Consider the following 12,614-nt stretch of genomic DNA (forward strand, 5'->3'; position numbering starts at 1 on the left):
CATGTCCTTTTTATTGTTTCATATTGTTCTTCCATTTATTGAACATAAATTGCAGAAATTCAGTTATAATTTTGAATTTCTATGGTTGTATTTAATGATTTATGATTTATTATAATTGCGTGTACGCAACAGTTGATTTTCTTGAACTTTAAAGGTTTAAGTGTTTGGTTATTTAATATTATGATTTGAAGAGGTTGCTGAATTTAAATGTTAAGTAAGATTTTTTCTCAGAAAAAAAAATGTTGAGTAAAATGAGTTGTATGAGATTATTTTTAGATTGTTAAATAATTGGAGTTATAAATTTACCTAAAATGAGGAAATTTCATGGAATATTTAGTTTATTATCTAATTTAATTAACAAATTCAGTATTAACACTCCTTATATTTAGTGTGAACATTCCTTAGGATTTAAATTTATTTCTTGAACTTTAAAGGTTTAAATGTTTGGTTATCTAATATTATGATTTTGAGGAGGTTGCTGAATTTAAAGGTTTAAATGTAAAGTCAAATGAGTTGTATGAGATGATTTTTTTTTTTTATTATTATTGTAAAGTCAAAGTCAAATTTATTTATTGGAGTTATAAATTTACCTAAAATGATGATATATCTATCTAATTTAGTTAACAAATTCAATATGAACACGCCTTATATTTAGTGTAAACATTACTTAGGATTTAAATTTTTACATGTTTTTGTATGGATGAATACTTTATGAAATAGAAATTCACCACCAGCAACTGCATTATAGTCCTTTCCATGTTTTTTATAGGAGGGATATAGGTGAAAATAATTGAAAAGTGTTTTAGCCTTTTAGGTAAACCTGATCAAGCCGGGGAGGTGGGGTCATTTGAAACAATAAAGTTCAATGGCTAAAAGGCTTCTTCAACAATGTAGGTATTGGCGTATTGCCACAAATAATTTAGCTGAATTGTGTGATGCTAGGTACGAATTAAATCTTGAATGGCAATCAGGTTACACATATGTTAATTTGGAAATGGATTCCCAAATAGTGCTTAATTAGTTAACAACTAATTATGTTTTTGTACCAGATTTTGTTATTTTGATATTTGATTGAAGGTGGGAACTAGACCATCCACCTCAAACACGTTTTTTGTGAAGTTAACAGGTGCACAGACGATATGGTAAAAAGAGGCCTTAACCAAAAGAGCAAGGTTGAAGAATATGAGAGTTGTCCCGTTTTTGTGTATCAACATTTTGTCTAGGACCTTGTGTATTTGGGCACACCACAATATGAGAGTTGTCCCGCTTTTATGTATCAATGTTTTGTCTAGAACCTTTTTGTATTTGGGCACTCCACGAGCGTGCTCTACAGTTATATATCTCTAATTAAAACTTACCTTCTGTGAGGGATTCTGATGTGGATGGGCTTTGAGGTCCATTAGAATTTTTGAGAGCGGTTGAAACTCTCAAAAATTCTAATGGACCTCAAAGCCCATCCACATCAAAACTATAATTCAAGATTACTTTTACGAACTTGTCATTCTAGGGACGCAACACATTGGTAGCAAGATTATATGAATAGTTCTCATCATCCGGTTCTAACACTCATTGGTAGCAAGAAAACCAAAAGTCAACCTTATTCTGACATCTGCTCCTTTAAAGACTGCCACTTTATTCAACTGAAAACTCAAACAGCATTGTGTGTTGATACTTCTCACAAGGTTCAACAACAATAGAAGGGAAGTTTGATTGGTTTATGGCATTTGGGAATCCCCGAGTCTCCGAACATAGCCCGGCATGCTTTCCATACACGGCACCTCCTTTACCAACAACCCCATTCACGTAGTTCCTAGTGTAAAACTGCATCCCAGGGGCATTGCTCCACAAGTTAAGGATCCTAGAGCTTGATGGGTCCTTCACTTTTGCAGCATGTTTCAAACCCGCTTTTTCCTCCCCACAGTCTAGAACATAGTTGTGGTCATACCCTACACCAACTTCATGGATTGACTCACCTATCCTCTTCTCAGCAGTGAAATCAAAGGTGGTACCCTTAACTGGCATGATTTTACCAGTTGGGATTGTGTTCTGATCCACAGGAGTGACATGTGGTTTGCCCTAATCTGAATTGAATGGTCAAGAACGTTTCCAGAGTTGTGGCCAGCTAAATTCCAATATGTATGCTGAGCTAAGCTGATTGGAGTTGGCTTGTTTTGCACAGCTTCCATGTCAAATCTCATTGTTGTGCATGAAGTAAGCGTGTAAGTTGCAGTCACAGAGAAAAATGAGAGAGAGAATAAGAGACATTGAGCAAGAGCAAGAGAGACAAATTACCTTCCTCCCAATCAGAACTGTGATATTTGAAAGTGATGGATGGATTCTCGCCCTTCGTAATATTAGTTGCCTCCCAAACCTTCTTATCAAATCCCTTGTGCCCACCTAAAGAAAGGGGGGAAATTTAGTGAGAGAGAGGGAGAAGGAGAGAGAGTATGATTCATACTACAATGAATATAGAACTTGTCAATTTTCAGTTACCTTAAAAGCAGAATTCTAAGCAAAAATTAAGCTCACAAAATAAAACGAAGGTTTTTTTTTTTTTTTGGAGTTTCCAAAAGACTTTTCTATAATTGGAGTATAATCTTGATCTGAAGATTCTGAACTATGGGGAATACAGATCAATCCTACAAGCATAAAGTTCTGGTTTAGTTCTTGCAGGTACGTACTAAGCATGTTTGAAATTCATTGGGTGTGTAGTGATTCAGAATTAACTTTGTGAGTAATACTTGACTGATTTTTTGTACAACATTGAGTGAGAAGCTTTATATTATCAGAGAAGGTTTTGGGGCTGGAAGGTACTTCTGACTCATATTGGTCAATATTTGTCTCCATACATTAAATTTTCATTCATCTAATAATAAGTCCATGGACACATGCTTCCTTATATATGCTAATAAAAAAAAGGTAAATTGCCTATTCATTTTCATGAGGCACGGTAATCTGGTTATGCTGGGGACGTCAATTTTTATTACAAACTTTTTTTTTTTGGGTTCTGTAGCAGTGTAAAGATGGATAATCAATTGCATGCTGGAGTTCATATAGCCTCAGGAGCGGAAGCAATGGCATTTGGAGCTCGACTGGGAATTAATACAAGAATATTGTTTGATGTCATCACAAACAGTGGGGGGACATCCTGGTATGCAATCTGTATTGTTCTAGTTATGACTGCTGAAATCTTAGTTTCAACCTTGGTCTCATTTGATGTAATCTTCTGTGTTTGCTTAAGTGTAAGCACTGTTTGCTAATGAGTATCTAACAGTCGTGTGAGAGAAATTTCCTTTGGAGGATATGATGGTCTTAGTATGATTTTATTCACTGGTTGGGCTCTCCACTTACAAGCAGTTTTTTAATATGACACTGGAGACTGATTTGTTGTTCTTGGACTCCTCATGCTTCACTTGTTTGGTTGTAACTGTCTTTGGTCTGTTCAGTTGGTTGGAGAATATTAGTCATATTGGATTGTAAAAGGAAAAGAAATGGAGTTTGAGATTTTGGAATCGTATTATAATAGCACAAGGTAGGTAACATTGTTTAGAACGGCTTTCTATAATTTCTTATTTCAGGAATAAATCCTCCTTAGTCCTTATAATCATTAAGATTTAGAAACAATAAGCTATATTTGGCACTCTTCATATACCCTACGTATAATTGTATCTCAAGTTAAATGGGCTTCTTTATATTTATTTTTTGTTGTCTTAATGTGTCCATCGTTATTTTTAAAAATAGTTATTATAAGAAAGAAAATCATTATAACAAGAATAAAGTTTGGTCATAAACTTGATTGTAATTTAAATTACAACTTCACTAAATATCTTTTTATTAGATGTGAATTTTGACAAATTTATTATTAAATTACATTATCTTCTTATATCCTCAATGCTTTAAAATTCAAGAGATCAAAGATAAATAGTTAAGTTATGAATCAATTTTTTAAATTACAAGTTTTTGTAATTTAAAATTATGCATTAAAAATAAAATTTTAAATTATATAGTAAGTACTATCAAATTAATACAAAATTTGACATATGTGTTAAGAGTATAATGAACATGCAATCTAATTATTAGATTTTCAAAACATATAGCAATGTTAATTTTGTTATTTTAAAGAAAGTTGTAGTATAAGGCTACAACTTGTGCTTATAGTAACAAGACTTTCCACAATTGATGGATGCATATAAATTTGTAATCATTATGTAATTTGACCGCATGTATATGTTATAAATTAATTTTTTGGTCAAAATATTGTTAAATTTAGGAGTTTGTTTTATATGGTTGTTATAGTATTGGATGATTGTACAAGTTTTGAATAATGCAAGTGGTTCAAGCATGTGCGAAGTTCAAGTATTTTCATAGAAACCATTGTTATGAATACCATTCCGTTTTGTCCGAAATGGCTAGAAAATCTCGTACTAGTAAGTTATTTTATTTATAATACCATCTCATTCTAAAATACATCTAACATCAAAACTTCTTATTTTTTACCATTTCGTTTAAAATAATATAAACTACATGAAAATAATAATAAAGACAACCGCACAAACCACCTCCTCCACCATAGGCATTAAAATAATAATATTTTTTTAAGATTGGAGTTGCAGTGAGCTTTCAAAGATGAAAGCTTTGGAGGCTAAAATAGGATTATAGCATTTATACACTCTTTGATACAAATTCTCTTACATGCCCCAGATGCTTAATTCAAATGCCGAATAGAGGGAGTTGCAAAGAACGTTTTGACAGAGAAAAAAAAGTACAAAGAAGAAGATAGATAGAATAGAAGGAAAGTAAAAACTATTGAATGTTGGAAAAGTAAAACTAATAAATGGCCTCTGTAAACATGAACTGTGGAGTAGTATATTTTTACAAAAAGCAAATAGGAAGCTTCTAGGAAGCTGTATAAGTTAGAAAGAGATTGCATAGTTGCTTATTTACAAAAAGGCCACTTTTTTTATTTACAAAAAATGTCATATAGTAAGTAATTCCTAATTAACGGTACGCCGAAATAGGCTGATACCAAAATATTTTGTTCCAATAAACAAACTGGAATAGTATTAATAACATTGATACAAACTAGCCTCATTAGGTTATCAAAAAAAGAAAGTAGCCACATTAGGCCAAAATTTTCTTTTTAGGGTCCGTTTGTTTCGGGGGAAAACATTTTCAGAAAATGATTTTACGAAAAATTGTGTGTTTGGTTGTTACTTCAAATTTGGTCAAACTGAAAATAATTTCCGGTTGACCGAAAATAATGCCAAAAACGGGTGAAAATTATTTCCGGTTTCATTTTCACTTCAAATGAAATTTTCCGGAAAACAAACCGAGAGCACGAAGAGAGAGAGACAGAGAGAAACCCATCGCCTTCACCCAGACCCAGACCCACGAGCACGACGAACCCAGACCCACGAGCACGAGCACGACGGACCCATCGCCTCCTCGAGCTCGCCGATCCACGAACCAGACCCATCGCCTCCACGCTCTCTTCCTCGATCTCTCAATTTGTTTTTTTTTTAATTTGATTGTTGTTGTTGTTTTTCTTTTTGATGAACTGATTGTTGTTGCCGAAATTTATTGCCGATCCACAAACCAGACCCATCGTCTCCACGCTCTCTCTTCCTCGATCTCTCAATTTGTTTTTTTTTTTAATTTGATTGTTGTTGTTGAAAAAAAAAAAAAAAAAAAAAAAAAATGATGAACTGATTGTTGTTGCCGGAATTTATTATTGTTGTTGTTGTTGTTGTTGTTGTTGTTGTTGTGTTGTTGTTACCGGAATTTGCTACCGGAATTTGTTGTTGAATTGACCGTGATGTTGAAATTTTTTGTAATAAAATTTGTTTGGATGCTAAGAAAATGTGAAAAAATTGTAGGAAAATAGCATTTTCCTAATAGAACCAAACACATGAAAATATTTTCCACAACAATTTTCATAATACAACCAAACACTTAAAAATATTTTCCTTTTCCGAAAAATAGCATTTCCGGAAAATAGGTATTTTCCGGAAAATATTTTACGAGAACCAAATAGACCCTTAGTTTGAGATAATTACAGATAACCCAACTGTGGTTTAGCTCGAATTTAATTTACCCACCCGTGATTTCATTTTTTACACTTTACCCACCTTTACTTGCCTCTGTTACTACTCCATAACCCACCTCCCTTTCAGACGTTACTCTAACACATAGCTCATCAAAAACAAAAATCAAAACAGATGAAACACTACTTCTGTGTTGTGGTTTGTGCGGATGAGCTCCTCCTCGATCTTGTTACTGTTCTGGAGCTCCATGGCCATTGCTTCTCTCAGTGATAACTCTCTCTTCGGCTAACTCCAATGACAATCGGTGTGTCAACGTGTGAGGTATGCCTTTCCTCTTGTGCAATACTTTCCTTGGCTTCAAGAATGAACTTACCAAAGCCCTCTCCTCAAATGAATCAGCAACAGAGATTGATGATTCCAATTCATTCACATCTGTATCTTCATAATAGATTGCCTTCTTTGTTGTCATCGAAGGAGATTTGGGTCTTTATGTGAGAAATCAAGGTTCAAGGACAAAACTGAGAGGAGTTCCGACGCGAGATTTGTGATCTACAATGCGGATCGAAGAAGGGATCTTCAGATGAGCCGACTCTTTGTTAAGCGAGTAATTTATTTGGCTAGTTGGCATGTGTAGATTGCTTAATCTCATTATCTTTAGATGAATATTGAAGCTGGTTTCATTGTTGATTTTTTTTTTCATTTATTTTATTTATTTATTGTGGATCTAACTTGTTTGGTTGGTGAGAAAGTGTGGGAAAGTTAAATATAATTTTTGCTCTTTTCTTTTTTTGCTGTAATTTGTACATGTTCAAATGGGAGTGTGTTTTGGGAGTGAGGAATGTTTGATCTATTTTGGCTTTTGTTTTTAATGAATTATGTGTTAGAATAACGTCTAAAAAGGAGGTGGGTTATGGAGTAGTAACGGAGGGAAGCACATGTGGGTAAGGTGTCAAAAATGAAACCACGGGTAGGTAAGTTAAATTCGGGCGAAACCACAGGTGAATAATCTGTAATTATCCCTTTTATTTTTTTAAATACTAAAATTTTATATTTTATCATAATTTGAGATCTATGTGTCCAATGAATTTAAATGGTTGCCAATGATTGAAATAGATAGTAGTGTAGTAGTATGATGAGACATACCACCAAAAAATGAATTTAACCAAAATTCACACAAGAAATAATGACTTTTTTTAGAGAGTTTTTTTTTTTTTTAAGGATTTATTATAGTATACTAAGTCATTATTTTTTTTTTTTTTTAAGAAGAATATACTAAGTCATTATTAAGTGAAATTTTTAATTACTATTTGTATTTGGGGTTAAAAACATTATAGGTTACTCCATAAGTACAAGTGTTTGTGGGGTGTAGGATGGAAGGGCCGGGGATTAAGTCTTCAAGAGAGAGATTTACACATATATATACTTAGATTAGACTAGAGTAAAATTTCTATCTTGTAAAAAAAAATTAAAAATAAAAACATTATAGGTCAGCTAGTGGTCTTTCAACCAAAGCTGACTTGGGCTTGTGGCTATCAATTAAAGCCATACGCAACAAATGGGTTGGGTTTGAGCCGAAGCCACAAAGGGTAAAAATGTAAAATAAATAGAAATAGGAATAGGGATAAAAGAAGCAACATGTGAAATCATCTATTCATCATCATAAAAATAAAATAAAATAAAAGGCTCCTACCTAGGAGGGTCGCCCAGATATGTATCATAGAATGAATCTTTTGTCTTTTGTCTTTTGTCTTTATTTTATTTTATTTTATTTTAAAGATGGATTTATTTCTTAGTTAAGGGTTAAGGATTAAGGGTTAAAGGATTGCAATTGCAGAATGGCTATGGTGACTGCTACTGCTGATAGTACTAGTTATAGGGATAGGGATGTCCTTGTCCCGAGGCTAGAATAAAAGCACGAGGACCCAAATAGAGAAGAAGCAGATGAAGAAGACAAATGAAGAAAAACAAGAAGAAGAAGACGTCCCCTATCACAAGAAAATTGGCTTACCTTTGGATGACAAACTTCTTAGCGACGATGACAATGACAATGATGATCTTCAGTGTTTTCCAGATAAGGCCCCTAAGATGACCCGTGCAGAATTGGCTTTGTATTGTCAACAAGTTGATGAAAGTGGGGTAAGCAATCAAATATAATGAGTTTGAGTTTGTGCATGATGATGCTCATGAATCTTGTCTAATTTGTCTTTGCCTTTCTCATTCACAAGGCTTTGATGTTGGCAACTTCTCCCACTCTTTCGCATGCGGTAGAATTAAGTCAATGGGAAAAAGAGGGGTCCTTAATGATGATGATAAGAAACAACTTGGTGAATTTTCTATGGAAGCAATCCACATGTACAACACTGATGAGGTGTTTTCATAATCAAACCCCTTTACTATTGTTATTGTTGGCTTCTTTCTTTGTTGGAGTGTGAAGACAAATACGGAGGGCGTTGTCGGCATCAAGTATTGTTTTACCTTCAAGGCTAAGGATGCTTCTAATGCTACTATTGAAACCTTTCAAACTATAGTGTGGATGTGAATTAGATTTCTAAAGATCACATCTATTAGGGTAAAGCCCATCTCTATCTCTAAGCAAGGTAATTTTTTTTTCTTTGCTCCAACAAATAAACTTTTAAAAATGCTCTTAACACTACAAGAAAAAAATGTTTATTACAATAACACAAAATTATTGCAATAACATCAAAGTCACTGCAATAGTTTATGCAAGTTGTTGCAATAAAATTTGAGGTAATAAATTTGTGCAACAAAAAATTTCATTAAAATAATTACTAAATATTTTAATGACAACTTCGATGCAATGATATATATGTTGTTGCAATAAACAATTTATTGCAATGATATATTTGTTGTAATAAATAATTGTTTCATATTTGTAATTGCAATAGGTTGTAAAATAATTAATATCTATGTTGTTGCAATAAACAATTTATTGCAATGATATATTTGTTGTAATAAATAATTGTTTCATATTTGTCATTACAATATATTGTAAAATAATTAATATTAAGTAATTGCAATGATATATTCATTTCATGTTTGGGAACTGTGGGGGGAGAAAAACCCAGCCCAACTTATTGAGCCCAAGGCCCTGAATGAGGAACACTCTTCATCCGAGGAGATGGGGCTTTTAGTCGGATGCCCATGCCAATAGGGGATGCCTGGAGATGAACACGTATTCCATCCGAGGAGATGCTCATATGTCCGAGTAGTCATGAGCCCTCGGATCCGAAGAGGTTTGATCAAGCACGAGTATGGGAGGTTCAAGTGATCTATTTGACAAGTGTCAAGAGGGAGAGGAACCTCGGACACACATAAAGATAACGGCAACGGAGAAATATCAAGGAGGCATACTTCAACCACCACATTTAATGCACTGTACCTACCTTTCTGGCCGCATTTATAATGCCAATGGGGGATGCCTGGAGATGAACACGTATTCCATCCGAGGAGATGCTCATATGTCCGAGTAGTCATGAGCCCTCGGATCCGAAGAGGTTTGATCAAGCACGAGTATGGGAGGTTCAAGTGATCTATTTGACAAGTGTCAAGAGGGAGAGGAACCTCGGACACACATAAAGATAACGGCAACGGAGAAATATCAAGGAGGCATACTTCAACCACCACATTTAATGCACTGTACCTACCTTTCTGGCCGCATTTATGTGGACAGGACACCTGAACAGTGCTTTCTCAGCTACCGCCACTCACATAAGGCTAAAGGTGGGATGATGGGACAGGTACTCAAGTGGGAGCCTGGATGATGAACAAGTGGACGTAGGAGATGTAAGAAGGTAATGCTATATAAGGGAAGGGTACCCCTGATAGAAGGGGGGGAACAAGAGAGAGAAGGGAGATATTAGATGGTTGTAGCTCCAGAAATTGTAACCTTTGATTATCAATGAAAAACATCTCTTCGGACAGAATACTCATATTAGTCCGAGAGCACATTAATTCGACTTCTAGCATTGGTGTTGTTGTTTAATACTGTTATTTTCATTATTTGCCTAGCCCTTTCGCCCACTCTCTACCAAATTTATTGTTTTGGGCTCAGTGGGTTCCGAATCCATACCTCCTTGGGCTTGGGCCGCAAAAACTGACCCTACAAGAACCATTAAATATTACATTTGGGTTTAAGTTTTTTAGTACAAAATTAAAAACATATGGATCTAAGTCAGCTTTTAATAGTCAAACCAACAGATTAAAAGTTATAACAAAAGCAACTTTTAATGGTCAACAACAACAACAACAAGAATTTTGAGTCATGAAATATTTATGTTATCCCTAACATGGAAACTAAGTTTTATTTTCTATTTATTTGTTGTATACTACTTGAGAAATAATCAATTAAGGGTGTGTTTAGTTTCAATAAAATTGATCAAGAAGAAGAAGTAGAAGAAGAAGAATAAGAAGAATTTGTGCCTTAATGTGAGGGAGTTTCAAGAGTGAAAACGAAAAACAATGACCTTTAATGTGAGGGAGTTTCAAGAGTAAAGTAGAAAAGAAGATGAAAATTTTTGTAAAAGAAACAGAGTGAAGAAGAAAGTGAAGAAAACGAATGACCTTTAATGTGATGGAGTTTTAAGAGTGAAATGTGAAAATTTTTGTAAAAGAAAATGAGTAAAGAAGAAAAATAGTTTAAGAAAAAATATAATCAAAGAATGCAAAGAGTATGAGTTGCTTTATGTGGTGGAATTTGATATGGTGACAAGTCCAACTTGAACCCCTATTGACTTTATCGTATAACCATTCAAAGAATCAAATATTCACTTCTCAAATCAATTTTTAGTACAAAATATTACATTTCGCTACGGAACTATACTATTCTCTAATACTATTCTCCATGCTATTACACTTAGAAAAATAATTTAAGTAGAAATATTTATATCAATAATTCAATGTAGCCAAAGAATACAAAGTGAATTGGTATAAAATACTTTATGCAGTAGAAACTAAGTGAAGAAGAAAGTGAAGAGAATGACCTTTAATGTGATGGAGTTTTAAGAGTGAAATGTGAAAATTTTTGTAAAAGAAAATGAGTAAAGAAGAAAAATAGTTTAAGTAAAAATATAATCCACGAATGCAAAGAGTATAAGTTGCTTTATGTGGTGAAATCTGATATGGTGACAAGTCCAACTTGGACCCCTATTGACGTTACCGTATAACCATTCAAAGAATCAAATATTTCACTTCTCAAACAAATTTTTAGTACAAAATATTACATTTGGCTACGGAACTATACTATTCTCTAATACTATTCTCCATGCTATACTATTCTCTAATACTATTCTCCATGCTATTACACTTAGAAAAAAAAAAGTTAAGTAGAAATACTTATATCGATAATTCAATGTAGCCAAAGAATACAAAGTGAATTGGTATAAAATACTTTATGCAGTAGAAACTGAGTGAAGAAGAAAGTGAAGAAAAAGAATGACCTTTAATGTGATGGAGTTTTAAGAGTGAAATGTGAAACTTTTTGTAAAAGAAAATGTGTAAAGAAGAAAAATATTTTAAGTAAAAATATAGTCAACAAATGCAAAGAGTATGAGTTGCTTTATGTGGTGAAATCTGATATGGTGACAAGTCCAACTTGGACCCGTATTGACTATAACCATTCAAAGAATCAAATATTCACTTCTCAAATAAATTTTTAGTACAAAATATTACATTTGGTTACAGAACTATACTATTCTCTAAAACTATTCTCCATGCTATTACACTTAGAAAAATAGTTTAAGTAGAAATATTTATACCAATAATTCAATGTAGCCAAAGAATACAAAATGAATTGGTATAAAATGCTTTATGCAGTGCAATCTGATGTCATAACATAGGTCCAACTTGGACCAAATATTCATTTCTCACTCCATGCTATTCTCTAATAAATTTTTAGCTACGGAACCATTAAATATTACATTTGGGTTTAAGTTTTTTATTACAAAATTAGAAACATATGGATCTTGGTCAGCTTTTAATAGTCAAACCAACAGATTAGGAGTTATAACAAAAGCAACTTTTAATAGTCAAGAAGAAGAATAATAATAATAATTTTGAGTCATGAAATATTTATGTTATCCCTAACATGGAAACTAAGTTTTGTTTTCTATTTATTTGTTGTATACTACTTGAGAAATAATCAATTAAGGGTGTGTTTAGTTTAAAGAAAATTGATCATCAACAACAACAATAACAACGACAAGAAGTTATACCTTAATGTGAGAAGAAGAAGAAGAAGTTGTTATATAGTACTAAAGAAATAATCAATTAAGAGTGTGTTTAGTTTAAAGAAAATTGATCAACAACAACAACAAATTTTGAGGTAATAAGTTTGTGCAACAAAAAATTTCATTGCAATAATAACTAAATATTTTAATGACAAATTTGATGCAATGATATATATGTTGTTACAATAAACAATTTATTGCAATGATATATTTGTTGTAATAAATAATTTTTTTCATATTTGTCATTGCAATAGGTTGTAAAATAATTAATATCTATGTTGTTGCAATAAACAATTTATTGCAATGATATATTTGTTGTAATAAA

The 12,614-nt window shown here is 32.9% G+C and overlaps 1 pseudogene; it reads right to left on the minus strand.

The window, feature by feature from the left end:
• Positions 1–1,530: 1,530 nt before the first annotated feature.
• On the minus strand, positions 1,531–6,513 carry LOC111986082 (uncharacterized; annotated as a pseudogene).
• Positions 6,514–12,614: the final 6,101 nt, after the last annotated feature.

This window comes from Quercus suber, unplaced genomic scaffold (genome assembly GCF_002906115.3).
Source record: "Quercus suber isolate HL8 unplaced genomic scaffold, Cork oak 2.0 scaffold_591, whole genome shotgun sequence".
Classification (NCBI taxonomy): Eukaryota; Viridiplantae; Streptophyta; class Magnoliopsida; order Fagales; family Fagaceae; genus Quercus; species Quercus suber.